This window comes from Eschrichtius robustus, chromosome 11 (assembly GCF_028021215.1).
Source record: "Eschrichtius robustus isolate mEscRob2 chromosome 11, mEscRob2.pri, whole genome shotgun sequence".
Lineage (NCBI taxonomy): Eukaryota > Metazoa > Chordata > Mammalia > Artiodactyla > Eschrichtiidae > Eschrichtius > Eschrichtius robustus.
In genome coordinates, this window is record NC_090834.1 from 69,764,493 (window position 1) to 69,778,533 (window position 14,041).

At 49.9% G+C, this 14,041-nt stretch overlaps 1 protein-coding gene across 9 annotated transcripts in view; it reads left to right on the plus strand.

The window, feature by feature from the left end:
- The window catches only part of MICAL2 (microtubule associated monooxygenase, calponin and LIM domain containing 2), a 224,182-nt gene that overhangs the window by 730 nt on the left and 209,411 nt on the right, over positions 1 to 14,041 (plus strand). The window contains exon 2 of one of the 9 annotated variants that reach the window (XM_068555426.1): positions 4,647 to 4,754. The exons of 7 other annotated variants lie outside the window; for them this stretch is intronic. The gene's annotated coding sequence lies outside the window, so the exon portion shown is untranslated. Of the gene's footprint in view, positions 1 to 4,646; positions 4,755 to 13,132; positions 13,252 to 14,041 lie in introns of all 9 variants that reach the window. One more of the 9 variants, XM_068555425.1, reaches the window with a different exon arrangement.

Consider the following 14,041-nt stretch of genomic DNA (forward strand, 5'->3'; position numbering starts at 1 on the left):
GCCGTGGCGCTGTCCTTTCTGAGCCTCGCGCCCCCAGCAGCCTGCGCTCTCCCCAGGCCCGGGAGCACCCCCGCCGGGGCGTCCCAGGCTCCCGCCTTGCCTTTGCCGAATGGCCCTGGGCAGAAGCGCCGCTGACTTGGCTTCCAGGCCGGGGCAGGTGGGGTTAACTTTATCCTAGACCAGCCTCTGGCAGAACTGGGAATGGCCTTTACTGGATGAGGAGGAGGCTGTTGAAACCAGAGTAAACGTGTGTCTCTTTCCACATTGTTTTATTCTAAAGCCTGGGTTCTTAACGCCCAAAGAGCTTTTATCTGGAGGCACATTGGGCCCTGCTGGGACCTTAAGCAGTGTGGGGACCTCTTGCTGTCAGTCTTGCCTGCTCACTGCAGCCCTCAGTGGTTTCGGTGAAGGATGAAGCCACTAACCAGCCCCCTTATGGGCAGGCTCCGTGCGAAAAAAAGCCAGCAGCCGGTTGGCCCTCAGACGTATGCTTGCCTGGGTGCCCTGGCACCGGGGTCCCCTGGGCCCCCAGGCCAGCTCTGTTCCTGTCCCTTTTCCAGGGGAAGTGGATCCAAGGCGGGGGAGGGGGGGCGCTCAGTTCTCCAGGGCAGTCCCACCTGATGTTCTGGAAGCTCTGATTGCAGTTAAGAACGGGCCTTCAGGCAGAGTGAAGACAGATGTATTAAGTGCCTACTGAGGGACAGGTCCTGCCCTGAGGCACTTTTTGAGAATTTCACAGTAACTCTCAAAAAACTCTGAGAGTTATGCCCTCCTCATTTTAGAGATGGGGAAACAGACTCAGGTAGGGTAAGTGCCCAAGGTCACATAGAAAGCGGCTGAGCTGGGATTTGAACCAGACTCTGCCAGAGCTCAGTCCAGTGCCCTTCCTGCTGCCCCATGGCTGTGGAGAGTGGTGTGCTGTGTTGCAGGCTCCTGGCCTCTGAAAAGATTCCATCCAAAGATCCTGTGGGTGCTTCTTTAGCAACGCACTTGAACTGACCCAGGTTAGCCCAGGTTGTTCAACCTACAGACCCCTTGCCCACCCTGTCCTCCATCAGGGGTGATGGCAGTGTTGGTCTTGCTGTGATGGGGAAGGACTGACTGTTGGTGTTTGGGTGCTATTTGAGGGGGAAGTCTGCCTCTGCCATTGACTTGGCCCTGCGCCTGAGAGTTGGCTTCTGGGATGGTTTAGAAAGACTGTTATATGTGTTGTGTTTTTTTGTTTAATATTTATTTTATTTATCTGGCTGTGCCGGGTCTTAGTTGCAGCACACAGGATCTTTGTCGCGGCATGCGGGATCTTTTAGTTGCTGCGTGTGGGATCTAGTTCCCTGACCCGGGCCCCCTGCATTGGGAGCGCAGAGTTTTAGCCACTGGACCATCAGGGAAGTCCCAGGAGGACTGTTATTTGAAATAACCTCTACCTTAGGACCAATTCTAGTTTTATTTTGTGTTTTGGGGGAAGGGCAGGTGTTGAGGTATACTAATTGTGATTCTAAGGTGATTGAAATCCATAGTTCGAGCTTAGGTTTATAAAAAATGAAATCACTGCCTCCTTCCTTCTTCAGGCCCAGGGCTGCCTTTCTGCTCATCCTTCTCTTCTGAAAGAAAATCGTGATTAGCCTACTACCAACCAGTTACACTTTAGTATAAATCAGCTTAAGGACTAAGGCTGGTTGTAGCTTGGTCATTGGAGGCCTATTCCCAGGAACTGTAATGAGCAGAGGAGCATTGAGTAATCCCTCTCTGCCTGTGATTGGGATGTGTCTCTATTCTCTCCGCCCATGTCCACACCCCCATCTGGGTGTGCCTCCCAGTCATGGGCCTGTTCCTTTCACTCTCTACTAAGGGGGGCAGGGGGGGGGTGGGTGGGTAGGTCCTGCCTTCTTGAGGGAGAGCCTTGACCCTGGTGGGAGGGCTGGGGTATGGGTGCAAGAATTGGGCTGAACATTGCCAATCTTTGAGGCCCTCCCAGGGCTAGAGGGTCTCTGTTGCTTAAAGAGCCAAGAAAGGAAACACTGTACATCATGCTGGGGTTTTTCATTCTTTGTATCGCTTGATCCCCACTTTAGCCCTCTGAAGAAGTAGGTGGGATGAAAAGAACATTTTCAAACACAAAAAGAGAGACAATAGTATAATGAGCCCCAAATACTCATTATCCGGCTTCAACAACCAAGATCATGCCAGGCTGGCTTCATCTCTCTCTGTCTCTCTTTTTCTTCCCTTCTATTTTTTATTCCTGAAATATTTTAAAGGAAATCTCTGATTTCATGTCATTTTGCCCCTATATAATCCAGCATATATCTATTTTGAAAAGAATGTTCTTTCCTGACCACATGGCTGTTATTGCATGTAACAGAATTAACAGTAATTCTCTGGTCACATCTGTGCATATTCAGATTTCCTTCATTGTCTCAGAAGTGACGTTCATCACTGGTTTGTTTAAATCAGGATCCAAACAAAGTCTGTATGCTGCGTTTGGTTGGTAGTCCTTTTAAGCCTACTTTAATCTGGAGCACCACCCCCTCTGCCCCACTCCCACTTTTAACCAGCTGTTACCCTCCGTTTTAAATCTCCCACTGGATGGCGAATGCTTTGATGCTGGAGTCTACTTCTGTGCTCTGTTGGGGATCCCCAGTGCCCTGTCTGGGACAGGGCAGAGGCGTGGTGAGCGTCTGCCCAGTGGTGTCCTAGCCACTCGGGAAATGCATTTTGAATGAATTAATCCAGTGGTGGGTTTCCGTGACTGCCCATGCCTGTGTTTAGATAAGAGGGTTTAAAAAAAAGATGATTTGCTCACGTGTGGACATTTCCTCAGCAAGCGTCAGCCTGTAAACATCCTGAAATAATAGAACTATTTGCCGTGCTCCCTTGCGTGCTCTGGTTTGCGGTGTGGGGAGCCCAGACAGCCGCTGTGGTGCCCTGATCAGCAGCTGGCCTCCCCAGATCACATGTGGGACTGATGGGGACTGAGGTCATTTCTGCCTGAGCTCTGAATCCTGACCTATTCAGCTGCAGGGATTACCACGTTAAAAGCTAGGCACTTGGCTTTGCTGCCCAGAGAATGCCGCCCACCTCTCTCTGGGCAGTGCAAGATTCTGCCTTGTACCTTCAGGAGCCTTCTCTATCTGGCCTCACACCTGGGGGAGGTGTGGGTTTTTCTCAAGGTATTATCCATCTGCAACTGATGGGTTGTGACAGAAAACAAACACTTACGACCTTTCACTGTCTGGTCTGAATTTATGGTGAAGAGATAGTATCACCATTGGCACCTTTGTGGGTGTCCTAATAAAGGAGACCAGAGGCTCAGGAGGGAAGGAAAAGGTGTGCTTGCTCCCCTGGATAACAGGCTTCACATCTAGATTCCTTGTCAGATCTCCCCAAGGTGCTGGGCACTCTTTTTGTTTGTTTGTTTGTTTGTTTGTTTGTTTTTGGCCACACCTCGCGGTGTGTGGGATCTTAGTTCCCAGACCAGGGCTCAAACCTGCGCCCCCTGCATTGGAAGGCAGTCTTAACCACTGGACCACTGGGGAAGTCCCTGTGCTAGGCACTCTGATAGCCATCTTCTGACCCACCCAAAAAAGACCTTTCTCTGCACACAGGCCGCAAATTAAGAGGCGTTTTTCTTTTCCTCCTCCTCCTCCTCTTTCTTCTTAAACGTAAACAGTCTTTTCCACTAGGCATTAAGTATAAGAAAATGTTGTCTTTCTCTCTGCATGGCAGGGATAAAGTTAATTTTTTCCCTTATCTTTTATTTCTCAGTATTTTTCTAAAATTTTTATAATAAAAATATTTTATTTTTCTAATGGAAAATCCAAATATTTGGGGGTTTTTTCCTCTTAAAAAAGAGAGCTTCCTTCAACCAATTTGGATGGGTAGACAAAATTATACATGCATTTGGTACAGTTTTATGTGTGGATAGGTCACAGAGCCATTGGGATTTTGATATTTGCTTATTTTATGGCATTATTTTAAAGAACATACCTGTACTTTAAAATAATTTTTTAAAAAATTTTTTGGCCGTGAGGTGCAGCTTGCAGGATCTTAGTTCCTTGACCAAGGATCAAACCCCAGCCCCCGTAGTGAAAACACAGAGTCCTAACCTCTGGACCACCAGGGAATTCCCATACCTGTACTTTTTAAAAGTTAGAAAGCAAAGAAAGCCGGAGCTTAGGAGATGGGAAGCTATGAAATCCATATAGCCTCACCCTCCCTCCCAGTCTACCACTTCCCTTTCATTCCTGAGAATTTCATTTTGGATTCCCCAGAATGAAATCATTCTAATGTTAGGCTCTTGATTTTGATTTTTTGTTCAGAGAGTTTGCGATATCAGAGGAAGACAGAATAACATAGTGGGTTAAGAAAAAGCAGGCAGGGCAAAGCTTCAGGCTCAGACAGCCTGTCTTCTCCTGGGAAAGTGCCTGATGGCCAAACGCCCCACTGACCTCACTTTGGGGGGCCTTGACCCCTCCCTCCACCGTTTTCTGTTTTCCTCCCTGCCACCTCCTGAGAGGTAGAAAGCATGGCTGGTCTGCGCTGATAAGGCTCCTCCGTTCTCAAGCCCTGATCATCTGGTCTCAGAACTCAGAGTTGGTGGGGGTGACGGGGACTTGGGCCCTCTGGTCACAAACAAACCTTCATCGCAGGGTTAGGTCACGGTGGAGTCTGATTTTTGCGATGCTTCCCTTCGCTGTTAGCCGTTGAGGAAGTGTCCATCCCTGTGTCCCAGATGAAGAGCCATTTGTGAGTACCAGGTATGGTATCGTTTCTCAAATGCAATTGCTCTGTACCCATCCATGCATCTAAATATTACTACAGCTCCTCCCAGGAAAGCCTGTCTGTCTCCCGCGTGGCTGGCAGTGAGTGGTGTGTGGGGGATGGTGCCGATGTTCTTAGGGTTGGGATTTTTAGTGTGTTCCATACTCGCACTGGTGTTTCTTTCCCCTGAGGGTCAGGGTAATCTCCCTGCCCGTCGCCACCCTCACCCGCCTTCTCCCATTGGTGTCCAGAGACCTTGCCACTCTTGTATTCCTTTCAAGGCTCGGTCAGCTTTCTTTCTGGGGAATACAGAGATCAAGGCAGGCCTGAGAACAGGGACTTGTTTCCTGCTGGTTTGGGGCTCAGGTTTTCCCCTTCCCTTGAAGTGGAGGATGTCCAGTGCCCATGTCCTTTCTGCTGGCAGCAAGACAGAATGGCAGGGAGTCAGCCAGTGGCCCCTGGTCCCTGAGCTGCCGCAACAGCAAGTTTTTGGGATGTTTGCAGGCCCGAGCTCCTGACACACCCAGTGCAGAAGCCCAGCCAGGCCAGAGATGGGAGTGGGAGTCTAAGAACATTTCGTCCTGCACCGTAGTGTCAATGTGTTAAGATGCGGAAACTGCTTCTTGGCTCTGGTGACTCTGAGTGGCTGGCCTTGGCCACTGATCTGAGTACTGACTGAATCTGGTGAAGATTTGCAGGATCTCAGGGTTTAACTTGTGCCAGGGCCAGGAGAATGAGGTGGAGGGGAGGATGAAGAAGTGCCTGGGCAATAGTCACTTGGACTTTTTGATCACTAAGGAAAGCTGTTCCTTGAAGGAGGGTGGGTCCAGGGTCTGCTGGGAAGCCACCAGGATGGGAAGCGATAGGACCCACAGGGCTGCCGAGACTCAGCAGTTATCTGAATTAGGCACGCATGGCTTAACTCCTGCCCCTCTACTCTGCTTTGCTGCCTCTCCCCTTTAGGACTCTCCTTGTGTTAGATTTGTGGATGTAGAGAGTCTGGGCACTGAGAATAAACCTCAGGGGCATGTTCTAGGTGCAGGTGATATAGGCAAAGACAAACAAATGTGCTAAGACAGAACCTGGGTTTGAATCCTAGGCATGTGGCCTTGGGCGTCAATGAACCCTAGTAGTTTTGTCTGTAAGAAGGTGGTAATCACACCAATCTTGGGGAATTGATGTAGAGGTAAAATTAAAATATTTGTGAAGTGCCCCGCTTAGGTAGGCACTCAAAAATGTCAGTTTTTTTTTTTTCCAATTTTAAGGAGTGACCCATTTTCAGAATGAATGACACTGGCATGGAAGCCTCTGGAAATTTTCTTGGTAGGTCCCTGAGCTTTTATTTCCCTGCAGAAGGCAGCCAGTTCTCCATTTTCTGCCAAGTTGGGCTCTCCTGCACCACCTCTTCCTGCTGCATCCTCCCCAGCCTCTGAACACCACCTCCTTCTCTGTCCCTCCATCCCCTAAGCCCTCCCCTGCCATTGGTGAGCAGGATGCTGTGGGTACCTGGAGAGAGCTCTGGGCTGTTTATGACTGCTCTCTGGGGTGTTTGTGCTGTAATCTCTTCAGAAGCTCCAGCAGATGTCTGTTTATTGCTGAAACTTCATCTTTATCTTCAGCACGAGAGAAGAGAGGCTATTTTTAAAGATCTTTAATTGACAGGGCTGCACACCCCGGCCTAGATTGCCTCCAAGTTTCATTCTTCATCACACTTACTCTCTACCCATTTTGAAACCCTTCAGATCCACGCTGAGAGACCTTATATGTCCTGATTTTAGGGCAGCACTTAAATTTGGCAGGCAGTTGTAATCTCTTAAAAAGGTAGGTCAGGGAAGCAAAGGCAATCAGCCACTGTCTTTTTCTGGGCTGGGACAAATTGGGTAAGTGAGAGTAGCATTTCTGTGTCCACAGAAACCAGCATCTGCCCCTTCCTTTCCCCTGTGCTGGGAGAGGCCTGCCCCCTGCATGCTGCCTGCTGATTGGCTGGGAGATCTTTAGGCTTAGCTTTCCCTTTGGACTCAGGTGGGGCTCAAGGTAAGGAGGGAGTGGAAGTAGGGTAGTTTCAAATGATACCTCCCAGGAGGGAGGAAGAGGCGGAGGCCGTGAGTCACAGAGCCTTGGGATGTCAGATTGGAAGGGCCCTCTGGGATCATCTAATTCTCACTCCTGCCTCCTTGTTTTTTACCTATGGGGAAACTGAGGCTCAGAGGCTTCTTGATACTGAGCGGAGGCCAGGAGGTGTGGTTCCTGGCTCAAGGGCACCTAACCAGGTCAGAGTCAAGTCTGTTCTCCATCCTCCATTTCTGGCAGGCTGTGAGCCCGTGACCAGCCTCGGGCAGCCTTACTTGCCGGTGGCCTTTCCTTTTGTATCACCAAGCGACACCCCGCTTTCTAGCAGCTCTCCCATGCTTTGAATTTAGGATATATACCCTGGTAACACTGGCTTGCACAATGGTTTGGTGCAAGATCTTTCCTTATCAAAACACTTCCCCCAGAGCTCTGGGGCCTATAATTCCCACCATTGTCCTCAGCCCTTGTCTCCAGAGGGCCTGTGTTAAAAATATAGAATTTAATTGGGAAGGATACCATGTTGATTAGTTTATTTCCAGTTAGCTGTCCTCTGAGAGCTAAACCTTGATAGAATGGGGGATGAGTCAGCTGGAAGTAGGTGGAGGAGGGAATCAGAAAGGACTGTAAATAGGGTGCTGTCAGGGCCGGCATGGAGCACTGTGACCTAGGCTCCTTAGCTCACGGTGCACAGCTGCCGTTCCGGGGGTGCTGTGCTGAATGACAGGAGCAGAGCCTTCATCTAACTCATGGAGAGAGGTACCTTAGATAAGTTCATTCATGCCCACACATCAAGATAAGAGTTTGGAATGTGCTTTAGACAGTCGCACAGTGTGGGGCAGTCAGAGGAGACTTCCTGGAGGAGGTGGCACTTGGTCCCTGAGATGGGCCTTGGAAGATAGGATTTCCATAGGCAGAGATGGGGAGAGGTAGAGCACAAAGAGATGTAGAAACATGAGGGTATGTTCAGGGTGTCACGTGGTGGAAACCTGGGGGCTGCCTGGGGGAACTGTGGAAGCCGAGGCTGGAATCAGGCTAGCCCTGAGTGCTGAGGAAGGGGTGGGTATGGCCCTACTCCTGCAGGTAGTGACAGCCATTGGAGAGGGGTGGTCAGAGCGTTCCTTCAGGCGGATCAGACTGTGCAGGATAAGCTTGTGTGGGAGTCGGGGGTGGGGGATCTGTTAGGAGGCCTGCACTGCCCTCCATGCGTTGGACGGGTAAACTGACCAGACTGTAGCCGTCGGTCTGGACCAAGGAGTGCCCCGGAGGGTGGGGAACAGGGAGGTCGGGGGCACTTAAGGCTGGGCCCAAATAAGGCCTTGTCTGCGCTTTTGCCCCACCACCTTCCCTGTGAAGGGGGTCAGCTTGGGCAGCCCCTATCTTTCAGTTGATCAGGAGGGCAGCCCATTTGGAACCCCTCAGGTAGGGTCTTAGAATATGGGACATCTGTCACTTTCTGTGCCACCAAGTGTGCCTGTCCTGCGCTTTGGCAGCTCTGTCTTCTGCAGAAAAACGGTAACTGCCCCTGATTTTCACCACCTCACTACAGGAGGTCATTCCCCTCCCTCGAGTCAGCCTGAGGGGGATGGATTTGGGGGTCGTGGGTGCTGAGCCCCTGGGGGTGGGTACCCGTAGGATCTACATCAGGAGCAGGCGTTACCTGCCTACACTTGGCTGAGGCAGCAAAGCTGGGCTGGGGCAGGGACCTCGGTGAGCCCCTCCTCCTTCATTAGAATCGTTTCTGCAGGCGTCACCCACTCACAGGGCGTTGTGGGCCATCATCGGAAATGACCGATTCTCCCCCTTCTGTGATCTCATAAGCACCTGAATATCCCCTTCAGGTGGGTGCTGCCCTTGGTATCTGGTGCCCACTTTGACCTCCCCAGTGAAGCAGGAAGCCCGTGCGGCCTGGGGCTGGAGTGGATGTCTCCAGGCGGCTGGAACACTTTGTGGGGGCAGTTGGCTGACTCCCCAGCCTTTCCCCAGCCCTCTGGACATCCTGGCCCTGGGAGGGGACAAATGCTGAGCTCAGCTTCTGCCTACTCCAGTGTTAACCTGGCAGGTGGGAGGCACGGCAACCTGGTGTGCTTTGACATTTGAGCAGGGCAGCTGGCACCTGTTCTCTGCCATAGACGTCTCAGAAACACCCTCGCTTTATGTGGTGGAATAAATTGCTTCTGCAGGGAGCAAATGGCATGAGCTTCGTGCCCGTGGGAGCTGTTGATAGGGGGTGGGACACTAAAACGGCTTTCCTCTTTCTTTCTTCTCCTAGCATCTGTGCTACCAATGTGAGACCACGTTGGTCCATTCATTGATTGCTCAGTTGAGCGCTCAATTCATTCATTTTGCCAATCAAGACTTCTGGACAACCCTCTATTTGAAGCAGGTTGTCACAGACCGACCATGGCTTTGAGTGGCAGTAACACCTTGGGCAAGCCACTGAATTTCTCTGAGCATCAGGTTTCTCTTCTGTAAGATGGGGGTGATAGCACTTGCCTCACAGGGGGCTGTGAGGATTAACTGGGGCAGTGTGTGTAGCACACCTGTCACGTGCCTGGCACATAGCAGGCATGTAGGTGGTCCCCAGCTGGCCCACAGGAGTCTGAGAGCACAGGTGTGGGCGGCATTCCTCTTTGCCTCAGGTCTCCCATTCAGTACTGTTCCCTAAATGGCTTTTATCCTTAAGTGGTGACTTTTTGAGAGAATAACTCAGTCTAAGCACATAGGTGGGTAACGAAGAAAAGATGGGCCACCTTTCTCTTTGTGGTGAGGTTTTCTCAATCAGACCTTGGGATCACAGGGCTGCCACATTGGTGCTTGATTTCCCCACTGTGTTCCAGCCTGGGCTTCACATCCGAGGTGACCCATTCCATCTTTGGACGGCTCCTCCTGTCACTTCCCTGCTGGCTCCCTATAGCTTCTGGCATTTGGTCCTAGTTCTTCCTCCTTGAAGCCATAGAGAAGGAAAGTCTAGTCTCTCCTCCATGTGACAGCTCTTCAGATACTGTTTTTTTTAAAATCAAATCTCTGATACCATAGATTGCAAGATATACCATTATTTTATGAACCTTCAAGAAAGAAAAACTGCTTCCAGTTACACTGTGGAGCAATACTGTGTTATCACTTAAAATGTTTCTATTTACTTAAAGAATTCTTAGACTTTAGACATAAGTTTTTCTTCCATATCGTTCCTGCATGTACATCAAAAGGAAAATAAATTATTAACAGCATTTCTAAAACTTATTCACTTTCAGAATCCAAATCTTTCAAATCACTTTTTGACTCAGAGTTATCAATATGTTTGGATTCTTTTTCTTTTTGACCTACTATATTCCGGTAAAGTGGTGATGTATTTCTTAATCTCTGTTGTCTTTGGAATTCTTTTTTCCAGGACTCACATTTCTTCCTCAAATGGTCCTTAAATGTTCTGGCTCTTGAAATGTTGAGGGTTGCAGTTGTCCAGATGTGTCACCAGGAATAATAGTCAAATTTCCGTATGACAGTGACAATGGGGCGATGACAACTATGCCCCAGCTGCATTCTGGCCTAGAGAGATTGTTACATGTTAGGGGATTATAAGCTAATTCTGCTTTCAGACATTTTATAACTGAAAAAAAATGCACATCTCCTAACTAGTGCAATATGATACTTAAAGACAGCCCTCTTGTCCTCTCTCTTTTTTTTTTTTTTTAATTAATTAATTAATTTATTTATTTATGGCTGTATTGGGTCTTCGTTTCTGTGCGAGGGCTTTCCGTAGTTGCGGCGAGTGGGGGCCACTCTTCATCGCGGTGCACGGGCCTCTCACTGTCGCGGCCTCTCTTGTTGCGGAGCACAGGCTCCAGATGCGCAGGCTCAGTAGTTGTGGCTCACGGGCCTAGCTGCTCCGCGGCATGTGGGATCCTCCCAGACCAGGGCTCGAACCCGTGTCCCCTGCATTGGCAGGCAGACTCTCAACCACTGCGCCACCAGGGAAGCCCTTGTCCTCTCTTGAGTCTTCTTCCAGATTTACAACCCATGATGTGGGTTCAGGTGTTTTCCCATGGTTCTCCTTTGAACAAACTCCATTTTGTCCATATCCTTCTAATATATCGAGGCTAGTGCCCAGACCCATCTACCATGTTCATGGTGTGGTGCGACCACAGCAGAGGAAGGCAGCTATCACCTCCCTAGTTCAGGCCATTCTACTCCTTTTAATGCAGCCCAAGATTGCATCAGCTTTTCTGGCAGCTACTTCACATTATTGACTCACTGACATTACTCCTGACCAGATCTTTTTTTTTTTTTTTTTGGCCGCGCCATGCAGCTTGCGGGATCTTAGTTACACAATCCGTGATTGAACCCATACCCCCTGCAATGGAAGCTCAGAGTCCTAACCACTGGACCGCCAGGGAATTCCCCTGACCAGATCTTTCTAACAGGGGGTGTTGCTAAGCTGCTTCTCCCCTGTCCTCAGGTGTGTGTGGCTTTAGAATTTAAGTGCAGAGCCTCCTATTTTCTTTCCATCTGATTCAGAACAAGCGTTTCTGTTAAATTTCAATGGGTTAAATTCTGTGCAACCCTGTTACCTTGCGCTCTTTCAGGATCCTGTATAATTAGTGTGCCTTCCCTAGCATCACCCAAGTCACGGATAAAATGCTTATTAGGAGAGAGCCCTCTGCCAGAGTCCTCCCCTCGTAACGTCATCTTTCATGGGCTTGCTTGGGGAAGGTAGTCCAAGCTGCTCCTGCTTAAGTCTCTGCCTTTTTGCTCTCCTGACCTCTGACCAGATGCCTTCTTGAGTCTAGTTATGCCACATCTATTGAAATTCTCCATCAACCATTAAGCATCCTATCACAGAAAGGCATGAACGCTCCTTGACATCATGTGTTCTCCGTTCCCACAGGGCTCTGGGACTGCCCCACACAGATGCAGTTCAACGGTCTCATCTGCCAGAGTTCCCAGTGTTCTGGGCCGGCCAGGGGGCTTGATGTCATTGAAACTATCTAAATATCCTTTTCTAAAAATCCAAGCTTCCCCCGACCCCCCTTCTCAGCCCCCTTTCTCATCTCAGTGTTGGATCTTTATGTGTCAGTCTAAGGATAGCTCTCTTTGACGGAGGCCATCGTGTGTCCAGAGTGGGAGCCGAGGTCCAGTTTCCCAGGGTCCCTTTACGCCTCTGGACCTCTTGGCTCAAGACGACCCCCACCCCTTCCTGCCATCTAGGCATGTTGTGCAGCCGCAGTTCATCCTGGGCTGGCCTCCTCCGGCTGATGCTCTGAGGGAGGCCCTGCCTCACTGTCTCAGGGGCTTCTTTGGTTACGCATCCTTCTCCCAGTGATGGGACCTGCGCTTTTCAACAACTGACCTTGTCAAGGCTTCCTGTACAACCACGTGGCTCTATTCTCTAACACTCACATGGCAGCTGTGGTGAGCCCGGCACCATGTGAGGGCTCTGTAAACACTAACTCACTTCATTCTTGTTCCAGCCCCATGAGGTAGATACTCTCATTATCCCCACTTACCAATGAGGAAATTAAAGTGCAGAGGGGTTAACTGACTTGCTCCAGATTTCACAGCTAGGAAGGGGAGGGGCGGAATTAGCATCGAGTCAGTTTGCCCCTAAGTCCAGCTCTGAACCATAATGGTGAGCTGCCTGCTTCCTAAAAGGCCCCATCTTCCCTCCTCCTCCTCCTCCTCTTCCTCCTGCCTCTCCCTCTGTCCCCCTGCCGCCCCACCTCCATCCTCAACTGCACAGCTAGAACTGCATTTCAGAGTGTCTGAATCATTTACTTCCTCATTCTTGGGTCCTAGAGCCCTTCTATTCTTTTAGCAATTTGAAGTCTGTTTCCTTAGAGTCTCAGGCACCAACTTCCCCTTCTTGGTCCCTCCCAAGTTCCAGAGGAAATGATTGCTTTTCCTCCGCAGTTCCTTCCTGTGTGGCCCCTAGTCACTACCCATTCGGTCATTGCTGTGGGAATTAGCTTAGTCCCCTTCTTACAGACGCTTCCTCTCTCTTCTGGAAGATGAAGTGCTTGGCGAGGCTGGTCAGAGCTTTTAGCCGGTGGGGCTTTAGTGCCATCAGGGTGGTTGATCCCCTGCCTGCCCCCCGACCTTCAGGGCTCTCCTCTGGCTGACCTGGGATCCGGGTCAGCCACCGACCAGTGGTACCCACGGTGACTGGACCATTACACCTCAGTCTCCTCACACTCATGTCCTCCAGAGTGCTCCCTCAGCCTTCTCTCCTCACACGCATGTTCTCCAGAATATCTCTGTCTCTTTGTTTCATGGGCCTTTCGCACAGACCCACCTCTCTTTTTTTCTACAGAGATATTCTGTCTCCCTGCCCTAGTCCAAGTCCATTCCTTTAAAAGAGAAGAGCTGGGCACAGAGAAACGTGTATGGTCTGCTGTCCGTAATGGAAGGAAGACAGATTTCCATTTGCATGTATGTACATCAACACCTTCACGACACACACGAGCGACTAATAACCGTGGTTACCTGTTTCGGAGCGGGGACAGAATGGGTCGATGGGACAGGAGTAGGAGGGGCACATTTCCTGGATACACCTGTGCTTTTTGATTTCTGAACCCAGTGATACGTTTGCTATTCAAAATTTTCAAAAGCATAGGTAATCTGGGAGTCCTGATTGGCGAGTTGTGGAAAGAGGATGACTCACCTGGTCAAGTCGGCACTCTGCCTCCTGCTGCCATGTGGGCCCAGTTCCTCAGGTGTGAACAGGCTGATCACAGACCACTTACCTCACAGTGAGGATGCCGGGAGACCCTCCCCTGGAGCTGGCATGGGCCCAGCGCATAGAGGGTCTGCAGCACACAGGGCCACCTCCCTCCTCCCTGACTCTCATCTCTCCAAGCTCAGAAGTAACTTGAGATTTTGCTGCCTTTTGTTCTAATCTCAGTTTACTTAGAGCTGGTGCTCAGCAGGCATACCTGGGCCTCAAGTGTTGGTTTTCTGTGGTAAATCACCTAAAACTTAACACCGTGGGGGTTTTTTTTTTAATTAATTTTTTATTTTTGTTTTTTTCACCATTTTTTTTGTTTTTGTGTTTTCTCCTCTGTTGAACTCCCATATTTGAGGAAATGGAAACACTCTGAATGTCTGGGTTTGCCGGGAACAACTATGTCCTTTCCTTTTCCAGACCTGTGGGACTTTACGTATCATTTCTTTCCTAGTCATCCTCATCTGCTCAGCACAGGGGGGCATGATTAGAACAGGT